This window comes from Protopterus annectens, chromosome 4.part0 (assembly GCF_019279795.1).
Source record: "Protopterus annectens isolate FY-2018-M chromosome 4.part0, PAN1.0, whole genome shotgun sequence".
In the NCBI taxonomy this organism is placed as follows: domain Eukaryota; kingdom Metazoa; phylum Chordata; order Ceratodontiformes; family Protopteridae; genus Protopterus; species Protopterus annectens.
In genome coordinates, this window is record NC_056733.1 from 962807310 (window position 1) to 962819809 (window position 12500).

Here is a 12500-nt window from a genome sequence, read left to right on the forward strand (position 1 = left end):
TCTGACATGGGTAATATTGATATTATTATTAACAGGAATACTTGATTATGGGTATGACATTCAATCTTTCTACAGCTTTGCAATTTTCCTATATTTAGTCCGTGCAGGGAGGGGGTGTATCCTCTGGCAGGGGTATGCATTGGGTTCTCCATTTTTCTGTAAATATTGATTTGCAATCCATCCTTCTCAGTGGGGGGCAGATATGGTCTCCCATACTTAGTTTCATAGGTATGTATTACACTAGCTACCCTTTTGAGTCATTTTAAGCCCAGCCAATTTTCCTTATAAAGGTCAGAATCAAACCCTGCACCTTGTGTTTTTGAGATAAACACCTTAACCATTATACCACCCACCAATATGCTTCTTATCATGTTCTTTAGTAATCCATCCATCCATCCATCCTTGGGTTTGTCTCTGGTCATCAGGTCTTTATAATAAATTTGCTATTTCATCAGTGTTATAGTGTACCTGTTTGTAAGTCAGCACTTTAGTTCTGCTCTGCTTGATCTCTCTGTGTTTCTCCATATATTATCTTTTACACCAAGTGTAAAACAATGAAAAGATTTTGGTAGTGTGTTATATTTGTAACAATTTAATTCAGACTGGTTAAGCTTTATATATGCCAAGCATGTTTCCCTTTAACACATATGTATGTAATGTGAGTTGCTAGTGTTGGTATATATATCTATATATCTACATGTTGCACTGCTTTGACACACTGGTTAAACTCATGCATGATTTCTTATTGATGGTGTTATATTGTGTGTATATCAGTGCAGTGCCATATATCTACATGTTACACTGCTTTGACGCACTGGTTAATCTCACACAAGCTTTCTAAGTGATGGTGTTATATTGTGTGCATATCAGTGCAGTGCCATATATCTACATGTTACACTGCTTTGCCGTACTGGTTAATCTCATGAATGCTTTCTAATTGATGGTGTTATATTGTGTGCATATCAGTGCAGTGCTATATATTTACATGTTACATGTTACACTACTTTGACGCACTGGTTAATCTCATGAATGATTTCTAATTGATGGTGTTATACTGTGTGCATAGTGCAGTGCCATATATCTACATGTTGCACTGCCTTAACGCACTATACAAATCCAGTCTTGGCATAATTTATGTCAGTTTATGTTACTTTGATGTGCATTTTTTTGTCTGGCTATTCCTGTTGGTTTTTATATATTTTTATATTTTTGTTTTAGACCAATAAGTATGTTATATTGTGTTCATATCAGTGCAGTGCCACATATCTCCATGTTACACTGCTTTGACACACTGGCTAATCACATGCATGCTTTCTAAGCAATGATGTTATATTGTGTGCCTGTCAGTGCAGTGCCATATAGCTACATATTGCACTGGTTTGATGCACTGGTTAATCTCATGCATGATTTGTAATCGATAGTGTTATATTGTGTGTATACCAGTGCAGTGCCATTTATCTACATGTTACTCTGTTTGACAAACTGGCTTATGTCATGAATGCTTTCTAAGTGATGGTGTTATATTCTGCGTATATCAGTGCAGTCCCATAAATCTACATGTTACACTGCTTTGATACACTGGCTAATCACATGCATGCTTTCTAACTGATGATGCTATATTGTGTGTATATCAGTGCAGTGCCATATATCTACATGTTACACTGCTCTGATGTACTGGCTAATCTCATGGACGCTTTCTAGTTGATGATGCTATATTGTGTGTATATCAGTGCAGTGCCATATATCTACATGTCACACTGCTTTGGCTCTCTGGTTACTCCCATGAGTGCTTTCTAAGTGATGGTGTTATACTTTGTGCATATCAGTGCAGTACCATATATCTACGTGTTACACAACTTTTTGACACACTGGTTAACCTCATTCATGCTTTCTAAGCAATGGTGTTATATTGTGTGCATATCAGTGCAGTGCCATACATCTACATGTTACACTGCTTTGTCGCACTGGCTAATCACATGCATGCTTTCTAACTGATGATGCTATATTGTGTGTATATCAGTGCAGTGCCATATATCTACATGTTACACTGCTCTGATGTACTGGCTAATCTCATGGACGCTTTCTAGTTGATGATGCTATATTGTGTGTATATCAGTGCAGTGCCATATATCTACATGTCACACTGCTTTGGCTCACTGGTTACTCCCATGAGTGCTTTCTAATTGATGGCGTTATATTGTGTGCATATCAGTGCTGCACCACATATCTGCATGTTACACTGCTTTGACGCACTGATTAATCTGATGAATGCTTACTAAGTGATGGTGTTATGTTGTGTGCATATCAGTGCAGTGCCATATATCTACATGTTACACTGCTTTTACGAACTGGTTAATCTCATGAAGGCTTTCTAAGCGATGGTGTTATATTGTGTGCATATCAGTGCAGTGCCATATATCTATGTGTTACACTGCACAGTGGTTAATCTGATGCATGCTTTTTAAGCGATGGTGTTATATTGTGTGTATATCACTGCAGTGCTATATTCTGATAATTTGGTCAGTGCAGCTCTATATCGACACTGCATTCCTGTGCTTCTGCATCACTGCACTTTCTGCTGCAGGACTTCGAGCTCACATGCGTACGCGTTTTTACCATCACTCTCATTTGTCTCCCGTATGCTCTTCCTGTGACTTACTGTATTCCTTCCTCCATCTTGTTTTTGTGTAATAACTACTAACTTTATTTCCTCAATATCATTATACAGCTTACTAGAGTTTTCTTCTTTCTTTCATTTTACATCCTGAGGTAACTATATCTAACTTCAGTATTGCAGGAGCTCTGCCATAAGGTCCTATACCTACAAGTTTACTGAGAATTTTGTCATTGTTTAATGTAAGCATATTTCTCATGAAGAACCTTCCTGCGTATTACATTTAATTTGTTAAATACATGCCTCCTCTGTGATTGGAAATGTCTGTGATATAGTGCAGGAAATGACAGACAACTTCTTTTACCTGCATCTCTTTGTTAATTGCTTTGTTCTGTTTATAAGCTGATTGGTCAGAGTTGTAAATTAACCTCAGGGTGGGAAGCCCACTCCACTCAGCCTCACTACACTTGGCGTCACTTCTTACATGGCTTCACACAACTAATTAATAGCCCCACACATTATAGGAAGACATCAAGTTCTTTATTAGACTGGACCCTAGTAACAGATCTTAGCAAATACTCCACCACAGGTACAATGTCAGACTCTCTCTGTGAACATCTCCCACTCAACAGCTCAGAAGGGAGGTGGAATAGCAGTTCTTTACAAAAATATGTTAAGTGTTAATAGAGCTCCAGTTCAACTGCCCCCATTTAATAACACAGAAATCCTGATTACCAAATTGAAAATTAACAATAATAAAAGTATAAATGTTGTCCGTGTCACATTCCCCCAGGCAATAAAATAAGCACTCTGGGAGATATCCTCCAATGGTTATCCACTACTTACCCCCAAGAAATTATTGTTCTTGGTGACTTTAACACTGACTGATGCACCTGCTCTGTTGAACCCCCTGTCACCCATATAAATCTGTTTGGGTTCACACAAATAATAACCTCTAACACTAGGATTAGTAAACCCACCAACAGGGAAAGTATATTAGATTGTGTACTTATCAATAGCCACCCAAGTTTGTATACAGCTTGGACTCTTCCCGATGACCTAAGTGATCATTCACTAACCTGTATTATTAAGCATGAGGCAGAAACCCACCACATGACTACGTACAAAACAATCAGAAATAATAAAAACTTAAATCCTACCAACTTCCTAAATTTACTTAATTCGGTTAACTGGTCAGTCCTAAAAATCTACCACTAGATGAAGCCGTAACTTTCTTTAACAATAAATTCCTGAGCATCCTTGACTCCCATGCTCCTGCACGTACTATAAAGACTAAATCTAATACTGCTCCATGGTGACTCCCATGCTCCTGCACATACTATAAAGACTAAATCTAATACTGCTTCATGGCTCACAGAGGAAACTAAGATAAAAATCATACTTAGAAATATAGCCTGGACCAAATGGTGAACAACTAAAGCCCCCCTCAACCAAGTGAGATATCGTTAACTTAGAAATGATACAAAAAACTTATTTTGCTAGACAAAAAACCCACTAGCAGAACCTCCAATTTAAACACCAAAATAATCCCCAAAAGTTTTGGGCAGGTATTAACAGACTTCTTCATCCAGGACAATTTACTACCCCAACCCCATCAAACTACACCCATAAATCCCCAGAAACTGTTACCACTGCCTTTAATAACTTTTTCACTGAGACTATTCAGTAATTAGCTAACCAACTTGCTCCCTCCCATTCTAACGCTACCACTAACACACCCACTTGTTACCCCCCCTTTAACTTCCAACCTGTCTCTACCACTTTTAATCCCTTATCAAAAAACTAAAACCAACCACCCTTTCTGCTGACTGCCTTCCTGCAGCGTACCTACAAAAAGCTGCTGATGCCATAGCATTCCCCATCTCTGTCCTAATCAATAGAACACTAACTGATGGAACTATCCCCTCACTCAGTCTGGAAAATATCCCATGTTATCCCACTCCACAAAGGTCAAAGCTCAACAGAACTGTCCAGCTACAGACCCATTGCCATTCTCTCACCACTAGCCAAATTAATAGAGTAATGCATTCATAAGCAACTTATGGACTATCGCATTCAGAATGGTCTGCTTGCCATCTCTCAGCATGGCTTTAGGCCACATCACAACACCACCTCTGCCCTCCTTTCTTTTAAAAATACCAAATTCCAAAATAGGAACAACAACAGGCTATCTTCAACCCTATTTCTAGACCTGTCAAAGGCCTTTGATATGGTCAATCACAAATTACTCATCCATTCCCTAAAATCCAACTCCCTAGATAACCATGCTATTCAGTGGTTCCTATCCTTTCTGAATGGCAGACAACAGGCTGTATTATGGCAGGGCAAACTGTCCACTCTGCTACCTCTCACCCTTGGTGTCCCTCAGGGCTCTATTCTAGGTCCTCACCATTGGTGTCCCTCAGGGCTCTATTCTAGGTCCTCACCCTTAGTGTCCCTCAGGGCTCTATTCTAGGTCCTCAATCTTGGTGTTCCTCAGGGCTCTATTCTAGATCCTCACCCTTGGTGTCCCTCAGGACTCTATTCTAGGTCCTCACCCTTGGTGTCCCTCAGGGCTCTATTCTAGGTCCTCACCCTTGGTGTCCCTCAGGGCTCTATTCTAGGTCCTTGCCCTTGGTGTCCCTCAGGGCTCTATTCTAGGTCCTCACCCTTGGTGTCCCTCAGGGCTCTATTCTAGGTCCTCGCCCTTGGTGTCCCTCAGGGCTCTATTCCAGGTCCTCACCCTTGGTATCCCTCAGGGTTCTATTCTAGGTCCTCACCCTTGGTGTCCCTCAGGGCTCTATTCTAGGTCCTCACCCTTGGTGTCCCTCAGGGCTCTATTCTAGGTCCTTACCCTTGGTGTCCCTCAGGGCTCTATTCTAGGTCCTCACCCTTGATGTCCCTCAGGGCTCTATTCTAGGTCCTCACCCTTGGTGTCCCTCACGGCTCTATTCTAGGTCCTCTACTCTTTTCTATCTTCATCATCAATCTTCATACTGCCATCCCTGATGCAACCTGCATTCAATATGCAGACGATTCTACCCTGATCTGTACGGCCTCCTCCCCTTTAGACATGCAAACCTTAACACAAAACACATTTAACATAGTTGACACAACATGGCTTCTGTCCTTCTCATAGTGCTAGTACTGCCCTTCTAATCTCTCTCTCTCTATATATATATATAAACCTATATATATATATATATATATATATATATATATATATATATATATATATATATATATATATATACTGTCAATAAACCTAGAGATAATGGTAACTAAGTCTCCTCTTTATTTCTAGACTTGTCTAAACCCTTTGACACAGTTTGGCACAGCAAACTTATACTTAAAATGTCGTCACTAAGTCTCTCTCACGTCATCTTTCTGTGGTTCAAAAGCTACCTGTCCAATAGGTATCAGTCAGTAAAATGGAACTGCACACTGTCTCCTTACCTCCCACTCATCACCAGTGTACCACAAGGCTCTGTCCTTCGTCCACTCCTCTTTAATATTTTCACCAACACCCTCTATACATCCACACAACAGGCCACCCTAATACAATGCACAGATGATTCCACTCTCATTTGTACATCTGACAACATGGTACACCTCGAAAACATGAGTCAGGAAACTTCAACAGCCACTGAAACACGGCTTTGTAACTCACAACTCGTGCTCAACCCAAGACGGAACTACTCCTTCTTTCCTCGAATCACCCTCTCATAGGTTCGTAGGTTGGTGCTAGGCTATTGGCCTTAGGCCCTACACCAGCCTAGCCGTAACAATTCCCTGGCTATTTCTTCCCACAATATTTACTTCCCTGGACCCCTGTCTAAAAAAAAAAAAAAAAAAAAAATTAAAGTCCTTCGTCTTGATAATACAACCACTGAAGTCACTTCTTGTAGGAAAGTATTAGGGATGCTATTTGTATTAGACAAAGTTATCTTTAATTTCTCTACAAACTGTCTAAAATTTCTCTAAATATTAAATGACTGTCATATAACTTGTATCGATTCTTAACCAATGTTTTTATATTATGTCTAATTTGTTATAATTATTTAAACTACTGATATTTTTGTTTTTTTCAAGCTGGTAAAATCATTGCTCTTAAAATGTTTTGTATAATTTGGAGCTTTCCTCCACAGGTCTCCACTGAAAATGGGCTTCTACCAAGTCTGACTTGCCCAGTAAGTAAATGTCAATAAATAAATAAATATTTCAGAAGCCCTTTGCTAAAGACAGAACAGCCTAATGTTGTCTATTCATAAGACCAATAATATCTGTGGAAGATGTGTGGGATCTCATACATATGCTCACTTTGTTCTTCTGTACTGTTGTATGAATATCAGGTTTGATTTTATCTGCACTTGACCGTAAGTGCGACCTCATAAACAGCGTCACTGGAACTTAAATGGTGGTTGTGTGCACTGGGTTTTCGATATGTTAAGAGAAATTTCTGGAAAAGAATGAAAAGGAGAATCCTGACAAAATTCCAAATTAATTCCAAAAAACGCTACAGAAAATCCAGAAAACAACGAGAAACCATGAAGGAAGATCCAGAATTTAAGCCAGAACACATTACCTGCAGCATCCACTAATAATTAATAAATGTATATTCAATTTGCATTTTAAAAGAAAAATACCATAAAATCAGTGATTTAACCTTTTAGATAATAAAACAGGCATAACTTTAACCATTTCCTCTATGCCTGGAGATGATCAGATGTCCAATCTTGCTTGCTATCGACATTCTTTTAGGTGCCACAATTCTTAAGAATTTCCTCCACTGGCATTCCAATACATCCAAATGAATTGTTTCAGGTTTTGACAATCTTTGACATGCCTATATAAACCATTATTCTGGGACTGAATTACACAAATACACTCACTCATATGTTCCTTGTCCAATTCTCAGTGACATTTTTGCCCACATACAACACTGACCAGTAGAAACAAGAGGTGATATAAATCATGCTTTTGATAAACGATTATAAACAGGCAGGGATTCTGAATGACTTTCATTTTTGAAGACACAAACATTAGTCAAATTTAAGAACATTGGTTGCAAAGACCACATCTGTAGACACCTCACTTCACAATCCCAGTGTTAATAGAATTACTTCTACCCTAATGTTTCCTTAAACTTTCCATTTTTATATAAATGCAGGTATTTCATCCTGTATCTGCTGTAAGATCTAATGGCTACTGATCATTTTCAAGTTTTTGTTCAGAATGTTCCTAATGGCTCTAGACAGCACTATGTAAGGAAGCACCATAACTGAGGTTCTATCCTCACCCTCAATGAAGGTGGACATTCTCTATAATAGGAGTCGCATATATAAGCAGATGATATTTGGAACCTTTATTAGTAGTGAGCTCAGATAACTGGGCTGTCACCACTTCAGCTCGATATCCAATACCAACATGCAATATGTAAGGGTTACTGTTTTTTTTTTCCAAAAACACTCTTAATTCTAAGGGCTTGACATTTAACAACATTCCTTTTTTATCATAAGGTGGTATGCATATTGGTACAGTGAAGGTAACAAAACTAAACCTTAACTTTTTAAACAGGTAAAACTCAAGTTACCTACTTTCATATCTAACTTCTCTAGTGCACACTGCAGAGTGCATTCTTTTCAATCTTACCTTTAAGCATCCCTGTTACTAGCACTTTCTCTAATACCTAAAAAGATCATCTCTACTTGACTCCAAGTAGACTTTTCTCTATCTGTTAAACCTAGCACTTGCTCCTACAGTACTTATTACCTTGATACGGCACTCTTATAGATAGCACCCCAAAAAGGCAAACCCCCATTTCTCGGTCACCCACGTCCCCCGGAATCTCTTTTAAAGTTTTTTGTCTAGTCCTTCTAGCATGTCGAGGATCAGTTGCTAGTGTCCTCTCCTGCTCAGCTGGTGAACCTGGGAATATTGAGGCAATGTTACAATTGCCTCATGTACACAGACAACCCTCTCCTCCTCCCACAAAACACAAATACATGCGAGAGATGCAACTATACGGCCAAACTGGAGGCTGAGCTCTCTCAACATAGGACTGGCAAGACCAGTCAGGAGGAGAAGGTTACCACACACACTATAGACCCAGTCTCACATAGTACCATCACAACCTCAAATCATACACATAAACACACAATGACATACTCGGCGGCTCTGATCACAAATCTACCAAAACAGCAGAGGCCACCAAAGCAGACACCCAAACAACCACCACCTCAGAACACAACACCTGCAACACATAGACCTCACAGTCAGAGTGTCAAACAGTCACAGCCCTTAAGGCCAAACACAATGCTAGACACACTAGTCATTGGTGACTCCATAGTCAGACACACTGATGTCCCGCTCACCAGACTGAGTAAGGAGAAGGTCACAGTAAGCTGCCTGTCGGGCGCTAGAATCCGCCACATAACGCAAGCACTCAGGTCTCTCAACAGCAGGTACAAATCGACTCAGTCATTGTCCACGCTGGTGTAAGCGACCTGAGACGTACCTCCTTGGACTACATGAAAAGAGACATTGAGGAGCTCTCTGATTATGTAGCCCAGGCAGGTATGACCCTGACCTTGAGCAGTATCCTACCTTCACCAAGAATGATGCCACAATACAGAGATAAGATGATCAGCTTTAACAATTGGCTTAAACTCTGGTGTCATTCAAAGGGGATCCAATGTCTGTCTGCCTGGGATGACATGCTGGACAAGCCACGCTGCTTCAAGGGCGGCTTGCACCTGTCACCCTGGGATTCGGATATTGGCAAAGGCTCTTGCCACCCCATAGTGCCTTTTTAGGCAAGGCTCAAATTCTAAACCTACCACCCTAGAACACAAAAAGGAAAAAACTAAGGGTAATGCTGCTCAATGCCAGAAGTCTAAATCTCAAAATGCACGCACTCGAGGCCCTTCTCAGTATGGAGAACATCGATGTCTGTGCAGTGACAGAAACCTGGTTCAAGGCTCCTGAGAGCACCCCAGCACTATCAGGTTTTACCTTTTATCATGCGTTCCGGCCCCAAAATCCGGACAATACCAAGAAAGGAGGGTATCCATATTCATCAAAGACACCCACACCTCAAGACTGGTGGCAACGCCGATGCATCGGAGACCATCCAGGTGCAATTAACCATAGGCAAGACTGCTCTGCAAATTGTAGCATGTTACAGGCCACCCTCACAAACTCAGGAACCTCACATGGCCTTCCTGAAAACACTAGAGGGGATAAATGTATCACCAAACACCATCATACTAGGTGACTTCAATTACCCTAATATAGACTGGGAACACTACTCAAGCCCAAACACCCTAGCCCAAAAGTTCCTGGAATTCATAAACTCAAATGCCATGGAACAACTAGTCACCATCCCCACAAGAGGAGAAAACATACTTGATCTCATCATCACGAACATGGGAGCACAATGTTCAACACGAAGTATACCCCTCACTGGTGAGATCAGATTACAAACTAATCTCGCTGGAGGTCCTCATCCCACCCCACCTGAAATAAAAGACCACAGTAAAGAACTTCTCGAAAGCCGACTTCACACTTCTAAAGACTAGTGTGGTCTCCTTTAAGGCCCCGAGCTGGCGGAAAACAGTACTCAAGCCGCTGAATCACTTACAAATGCCTTCTACCAGCACCTGCAGGACTGCATGGATAAGGCAATCCCAAGCAAAACAAAGACTCTTTGTACCAAAGGCAAGCATCCACTCTGGTGGACCCCAGCCATAAACAAACTCTACAACAAAAGGAGGAAGCTACTACAAGATAGAGCAAAATCCTTAAACGGTAAGACACCCTTGATCACTATAAGTAAAAACTAAGAGCTCTCATAAAATCATCCAAAGCAAATTTTGAGAGAAAAATAGCTAAAGACTCAAAAGACAATCATAAGGCCTTCTTTAGCTATGTTAGAAACCTGGGAGGAAACTCCCAGATATGCTCAGAACTAGTTCAAAATGATGTGAAGATTACTGATCCTACAGACATTGCCAACATACTGGCTGACAGGTTCAGTGCAAACTTCTCCCCGCCCCAAAAGGAGAGATATCTATACCAAGCGATTGCAGCCCCCCAAACATCTCCAACGCCCAAATGAGAACTGCTCTCTCCAAAGCAAAAAACACAGCATCCATGGGACCTGATGGTGTCCCCGGCTGTGTGCTCCACGAACTCAACGAGGAATTAAACCCACAGCTAGGACAGCTGTTTAATCATAGTCTTACCTCTGGATACGTACCCAGGGAGTGGCGCACTGCAACTGTGGTCCCACTTCACAAAGGCGGTGCCTCCAACTACCCTGGAAATTACCGGCCCATTAGCTTGACAAGCCTTATCTGCAAAGCCATGGAGAGGATCATAATGGACCTCATAAATAAAGACATAGGGAATTTGCAGACTTTGGATCCATCCCAGTTTGGCTTTGTCAAAGGCAGATCATGCCTTCTAAACTTGGTTGACTTTTTCGAAACCAAAGCCATTGATGAGGGAAAGGCAGTCCATACAGCCTACCTCGATCTGGTGAAGGCCTTCAATACAATACCCCACTCGGGTATCATTGAAAAACTCATCAGCTTAAATGTTAACCCATACATCACAAGATGGGTTGCAAACTGGCTGAGTGACAGAACCCACAGGGTCAGAGTTGCTGGCGCCATGTCAGACTCAAAGCCTGTCACAAGTGGTGTACCACAGGGCTCAGTCCTGGGCCCTCTCTTGTTTGGCATCTACTTTTCCGAAGTACAAGCAAACACAGGAGGGTTATGGCTGACAAAGTTTGCAGATGACTGCAAACTGGGTGCCATAGTAGAAAACACATCTGACACAGATATCCTTCAGAAGGGTCTCAGAGAAACGGATAACTGGTGCCAGAGCCATGGCCTAAAGTTAAATGCCAAAAAATGCATAGTCATACCCTTCGGGAAAAACAAGGTTACCCTAGCTACCAAATAGGTGGCAATCCACTGAGCACAGAAGAAGTTATCAGGGACCTGGGGACCCAGGTTGATAGTAGTCTGTCATTCGACACCCATGTAGCTAAAGTAGTTAGGAAGACCTTCTACATTGCCCACCTTATCATGAAGGGATTCTCATCTAGATCAAGGGAGGTCATAGTCTCCCTATACTCATCACTCATCAGACCAATGATTGAGTACAATGCCCCATTCAGAATGTATCTGACCCGACACTTGCAGCAGCTGGAGAGGCCACAAAAGTTCCTCACCAAAAGGATAAAGGGTCTCAAACATCTGTCCTATGCTGCCTGACTGAAAGAACTCCAGCTCTATTCAGTCGCTTACCGCTTGCTCAGAGGTGACCTTTGCCTAACATACAAGGCCATGTCAAACCCAGATTTGATGAATATGCTTCACCTCAAAAATCTAGATCCGTCAGAGCCACAAGGGCGGGAGACTTAAACCTCGACACGGCTATTAATAGGACGTACTGGAGGGATAGATTCATCACCCAAAGACTCCCTATGCTGTGGAATAAAATCCCGGTATATGTGAGGCAGAGCACCTCGCTGGCCTTGTTCAAGAGAAATCTTGACCAATGGATGGGAGATCGCAGATATACCCCAGGGATTACCTCAGTGTCACTGCTCAACAGAGGCACAGCAAAATAATGGGTATAGTTCCCCATACTAAAGGGGTGGCGTAAGCCACAAAACTATGGGCTAGGCTTGTAAATGCCCTCGGGCAGATAGCCTAGTATGAACCTATGAACCTATGAACCTAATTGTTTAATTCTTCCTTTCAAAAGATTTTTATATGAAGTCGACCTCTAGTCTTAACAAACTGTGATTGATAGTATGAGCTTCATAGTTACAAATACGTTTCAGAAATTCTGTACACCAATTTATGAA